Genomic DNA, 6,793 nt, shown 5'->3' on the forward strand with positions numbered 1-6,793 from the left:
AACAGCACATATGTATTTTAGCTGTGACATAGGCCAGACTGATGCCAATCTGTTGGCAACACGCAGGGACAAAAGCGCACAGTCGGAGTATAGTGACATTGCTAACAAAAGGACAGTGACCTACTTGTTATAAATGTGGATATTTATTGGATATTAAATAGCAGATTAGATAGCAGATAATTTATAAATGTCTTTTTGAAGAAGACTAATGCAGGAATAAGTTATGCACACCTTATTGAGGGTTTTTGCCATTTTGTTTTGCTCTGTGTATGACTGGGATTGCAGCTAGAAGCATTGCATAGATTAATATCAAATATATTCTATGTTCACCTTTGCAAAATATGTTACTTACTCCCTCTATTTGCTATTGCTTTGCATAATTTTAAACTTATTTTATATTCTCTTGTTTTTTTTTCCTAATAGGATTATTGCTATCTCTGAAATTTGAATGACATATTTGAATAAATGACACTGACATTTGATTTATGATTTTGAAGACTATAATTTTTTTTTTTGCGTGTTTCATCCCCTGGTGTTGACCTCTCCATGACTCTGGAATCTCTCTCTCCTCCTTCATCCTTGTTAAAACCCTGGGGGTGCATGACTGGTTCCTCGCACTCCTTTTCTCAGAGTATCTCCTGATTGACCCAGTCTTGCCATATCTTATGCAGTATTCTCAGAATTCAATTTCTAACAGCAAATTCTACACCACCCTTTGTCCAGGCTTTCATTACTCCGATATACCTTTCACTAGCCTTCTGCCTTCACCTACAACTGAATTTTGCTGCTTGACTTCTCTTCCTAATTTTTTTTCATTACATGCTGCTTTTGGGTACACCATTTTGCTCCTCACATTTGGTATTACTTAACACAGTGTTCCTGTTTATCTCTGTAATTTCTTCCTAAACTCCTCTGCCTCAGAGATTGTCATCTACAAGCATTCTCATCTATCTCTTCCTTCTCCTGTTTCTAAATCTGAATTTCTCTTTGCGAAGCCCCCAATGCTGGAATGAACTATATCTCTCAACACTGTAACTGCAAGTGGTTTATTTACTTTCATTATCTCATGACGACCTACCTCTTTATATAATGCTGCTTCATATTCCTTAAGCTCTCATTATCCACACTCTGTTTCATGCCTAAAATTTACTTGTTTAATTTGTCTGTGTAATAACCAATGAGTTATTTCCTGGCAAACCCACATTTATTTTTTCTTATTCCCAGACTTGTTTTTGTTATGTTTGATAGCACATTTGGTTATTGAAATAATTTTATCATGTATTGCAAGATTTCCTGATATTTATCCTGAGGGTGGGTAGGTGACAGCATATTTGTGGTGATAGTTTTGTTCCACTGGTTATTTTGAATGCACAGTTCTAATACTGCTATTTCATTTTGACCATCCAGCTGAACCCCCTGAACTGCATCCACACTACAACTAAATTGTGTTATGTTTGATTAGTTTAATTTTAAAATTCACTCAAATGGTTGGTAGCTATAGCGTAGATCACATTTATAGACTATGCATGAGAAATGTGCCATATGACATATTACAAGCGATTAAATAACTAAATAAGTAAATGCTGACAAGTGCTATTCAAAAGCTGTGTTCAGTGTTAGCCATATTGTGTGTAGATGGACACCAAGGCTAATTTACACACATGTAGAAGCAGTCCCTGAATCATGTGTCCAGAGTGTGAGGAATAAGTGAATGCTGTACACATGCGTGGACAACACATCTGGCAGAAATATAGAAGGTGCGTAGGGCCCGTGGCAACAAAAGTACTTAAGACATACCTAGACACTACGAGCAATAAATGGGGCTGATTAGGAATGACAATGCCATAAAAGGCTATATTTTGCTCCCATTTGGGTGTGGTGGGGTGTAGTCACGGACCTGAAAGGTTTGTGAAAGGCTTGAAAAACTTGGTATTTGAAGATGAGAAGCACACATACCTCTGTGTGCCTCTAAACACACATAACTAACAAATTAGTCATAGTGCTGACCTCTGATCAGGAATGAGCCCAAATATTGAGCCGAACTGTATTGAATTCTCCACAAAGAGCAGTCTTGAGCAAAAGAAGCTGCATGGAGGTGTGTTTCTATTTCATTCAGGTTTCCTTGGGTCAAATCATTAAAGAGAGAGTTCTACACAGGGGAGGTGATCAGCTTTGTGTTAATCTCCTCCAGTGTGGCTCTGAATGACCTCTTGAAGGGAATGCTGTTAAGACTTCCACAATACCAACCCAAGGTCTTACTTTTTTAAAATTATGACTCCATTTTTCCATTCAGCACAAAAAGGTGCAGTTGCAGTATTCCACTGTGAATGAAAAGCATTTATCCTGTCGCTGGATTTTCTCCTACAGTCTTCCATTCTAGTCCTTTTCTCAAACTAAGTAAAGAAAATGTCCACCAAAACCCTCTATCAATGTAAGGAAATGTATGTGCACATGTTTGTGCGCAGGGGTGCGTGTGTGTGTGTGTGTGTGTGTGTGTGTGTGCTGGATGTGTGCGTTTGTTGGAAGGGCCCTCTCCCACAGCTGTGGTTATTAATCATTCTGTTCATGAATTCTCTGGTACAGTTTGTTCTTCCTCCCCATTTCAGAGGCACAGACTCTGTGACTGGATCAGAAGAGCTCTTTGTGAATGCCTGGGCCTTTGTGTCTCAGCCCCAGACATGCATGGTACAGAGGATTACACACAGAGAGTACATCCGGGTCAAAGGGGAATGACATGGCTTGCGCACATCGTTGATTGTACTACAGTCCAGGCTGCGCTTCTTTACTCTCAGAGGGGTAGTTCAAATTATATTCACCACACAATCATTACATATCCCTTGAATTCATCTGTCCTTGCAGTACTTTTGAATGAGAACTTGCATGTCTTTGGTGTCTATCACTGTGATCATGGTATGCAAACTCTCCTGGTAAAACAGTCAGCCCCAAATTAAGGTCTCCTTTTAGTTTCAGTTAAAATATGGGTCACATGACATTAATCCCACGGTGTACTTGATAGCCTAATGTTAAACAAGGTGTGGACAGTAGGTCAACCCAAGGGTAAACCCAGGACCAATGTAACCACCCAAGATATTTACCTTATCAGGAAGCTTGCATTATGCATTGTAGCTCCAATGATTTGTCAAACAGACTCATGCATTCTTCATGTTCTGCAAGCTGTCTTACTCACTCCCTGGTTCCTAGTAGCTCTACTTTAAAAACTTCACATGTATTTTCTATGCAACTTAAAGGCGTCTTCTAGACTACTTCAACCTGAAAATGAGATTAAGATACTCCATTTTTTAAATGATTGCTTGATGAATATAACTTGTATCAGAAAGCTATATTTAGCTTCAAGGTTTGAGTAAAACTCTTCTGGGAGTTAGATTATATGGGCCACATTTTTTCTGTGTTTAAATGACTTGCTGGGAAATGGGCTGAGAGTGGTGGAGCTGTGGGGTCTTATTTGCATTTTGGGCTCCTCAGACAGGCATTAGTTACTATCAAGAATGGACCAATACCTCGCCCTTGCCACTCCCGAGGGACATCTCCAGTGTCGCTGAATAATAGGCACTAATGAGAATGAAAAGCACTGATGGTCAGAGATGAATCACTGCAGCCATCCTGCTGCTATATGATGTATTTGTCCACCTTCCTGGCAACAGGATAACAAGAATGAGGAATGTATTATTGTTCATTTGCTTCTGTTTCCACCTGCTCATTTTTTCTACTTCTGTTTCCACCGTTTTGTCCGAAAATGGAACGCCATCGCCACCTGCTGTGCTGATGCAACAGCAGGGCAAAGGGAAAGTAGATGTTTTCAGCTTAATGTGGAACAAGCCATTCGCCTGTTCTGTCGCTTCTACGATGCAGTTGTCTATTTATTGTTTTAATCCTAAATGTAACATTTCCTCAGTTGGGCAAAAGCTATTTTTCATGTTTCTGTCTTTCGTTTCCACGCAACAAACAGCAAGGTGCGACATTCTGACGTAATTATGTTCAACTTATGTTAACAAAGTAGTTGTTACGGTAAATTAAACATCGTATCTTTCAAATGGATGTGAATTAAGATATAATTTCGATACTGTTTAAAATACGTCGTAAAATCTCAGTTGTGTAAGTGGCAGTAACTTACATGGTTATTGTCATTGAGTAATACGTTTATTACGGCCTGTCGTTCTGTATATTTGATATGGGACACTAGCGTTGACACATACAGTAGCATCGCAGAAATAGCGAAATAAAATATAAATATTTAAATAGCTCGATAACAGATAATAGTGAATCGACTATGAGGTGTACTTTCTTTATTAATGTGTAATTGGGTAACGTTATAAGTGGGGTATTTAGGTGACATCTTGTGGCAGAAATGGAGAATTACGCCTAGTTAACGCATTAATATAAACTCTCTCAGCAAGCCAACCACAGCTGTCCAGTGACTTTAAATTAAGAAGCTCAGGTTCAGTCTGACATATGGGTCTGTAGGAAGCTGTATAGCCCACACTGCTGTGTTGCTCCATTCTCTACTCTCTACTCTCTTCGGGAAGCTTCTTGACAAACAGGCCCAACAGTGATATTGGCTTACCAGTGTAGTGGATATCTGCATCAATGCCCATTTCATTGGCCATCACTCCATCAGGATATAGAGTGCCCATAGCAGGGAGGGCTGCTGGGCATGGTCCAAACTGCTAATGGAGGGAACACTGCTGCCAAGTCCATGGCCTCCAAACCCTTGGACCGGCTGCTGCTGGACTTCAGCAACGACTATGTCCTGGTGAGCCAAAGGAAGTTACAACTGTGCAGCATAGGGCGTATGTGCTGAGATTGCTGGACTCTGTTAGCTTTGTGGTTCTGTAATCCTAGTGGATCCCTGGTGTTGTGCCCCTTTGCTCCAGAAAAACATAAAACAGATGGGGACCAAATCATTTTACAGTATAAAATTCTAAGGATTGTTATACAGTGAAAGTAATACATAATAGATCACAGGAAAAATGGGACGGCATACAGGCCACTGTTAATGTGTACGTCAAATCACCATCATTAGCATACCACACACATGCCTATTAACTGATTGATTTCCCAATAGGGGGTCTGTGAGAACATTACCTCTGGGTGAGTGAGGCTATCCCTTGATGGGCCACTGGTGTCGGAGTTAACCTACTGTGCGAGTATGGTGATGCAAGCAGACCATACTTCTAAGCCAAGCGGAGTGCCTTTTATGTTTATTGATAATATCATGCTGATGGCCAAGGAGAACATGCTACCCTTGGAGTGTGTGCAACACAGCTCTGCACATGTTCACATTACAGTATGCTACAATATACTGAGCTTAGGTAAATATAGTATTTTAATAATGTTAATTTTATTATAAACAATCTAGGCTTTCTGTCATCCATTTCATCTAAAATATGATGGAGTTTTGAATTTCCAAACAAAAGAAATGTGGATATTCAATAAATGCCTTCGCTTTAAGATTTATAAAACATGAAAGTTAATAATTTACAACTTTAGATAAGGTTAAAGGCAATTATTGTCTGTGTTTTGTATTGACAAACTGGGCTCTAACAGGCTTAAAAGACCAAATTTTATTCATTTCTATATTCGTTGAGGAATGTTAACTATCCTTGCAAAACGACTGCTGCTAATATGAGGACAGCGATATTCCCTATGTATATGGTGCCCCTCTGGGGATAGGCTTGTCCTCTACATGATTAGTGCCCAATGTGAGGAAGTCTTAGACCCCTACACATTGATGTCTTCCTTTGTTATCAGTCTGTGGCTACACACTTACTAATAACAGGCTAATTCTCTTGAAATGCTACAAAACAATTTCTATTCCCATTCATCAGACCACTTCAATTCATAATATTATCAAAGATGGTTGTTTATGCACAGCTATTGTTGACTTATTGATGAATTATTCTAATTGATGACTTGATGCCTGTTTACTTAATAACATGCACTGCATATGTGATCAAGAGCTTCAAGTGTGCCCTGGTCAAAGCAAGAGTGGGACCTCTTTGCTATTCGTTTTTCAAACCAAAAAGGGAGGTACCACATTTGCATTTCAATCTCCCCTCCCAGTATGCAGGAAAGGACACTACAGGGAACACAGGGGCCATATGACACCAGTGACTGCTGCACAGGGAAGGGGGAGGGGTCACTTTATTGTTTATCACATAGGGTGCAACCCAGGATAGAGGACTTATTGGAAAAAAAAATAGTATGGATATGTCATACATGTTATATAAGGCCAATTTATGGCTACTTTGCATTACTATTAAAAGTGAGAATTCAATAGGAATAATAATAGGAATCTTATCAGATTTCTTCGCCCATTGTTAGATGTAGGCTAATTTCTTATGTGATTTGGAATCCGATGCCACAGTCCTGAGCCCTCCTCCCCCATGCTGGTCTTCACTTATCCTTTTAACGTGCATCCATGCCAAACAAATTCAAATAACTTTAATGGCCCCATTTTTTTCCTTCTGTCCTTTGTGCGAATAGGCTTTTGGAGTGCCTGTAGATTAGACATGCATGTAGGTTAAGGGAAAAATATCTAAGGAAACAAATAAAATCTCCTCCAAATACAGCCTAGAGAGCTGAGGACATTTAAATAAAGTGAAAAATGTCATTCCCACTAAATATGAACTCATCATCAGGAGCATTGCATTCTGGCTTGCTTCATGCTGTGTTGTAAACTGCCATATTTGAGCATTATTTATATCAGCTGTTTTTGAACCTGACATATACACATACAAAAGTTAAAATGGTCGATTTAACCCGGAGTACGTCC

This window comes from Megalops cyprinoides, chromosome 7 (assembly GCF_013368585.1).
Source record: "Megalops cyprinoides isolate fMegCyp1 chromosome 7, fMegCyp1.pri, whole genome shotgun sequence".
NCBI classification, from domain to species: domain Eukaryota; kingdom Metazoa; phylum Chordata; class Actinopteri; order Elopiformes; family Megalopidae; genus Megalops; species Megalops cyprinoides.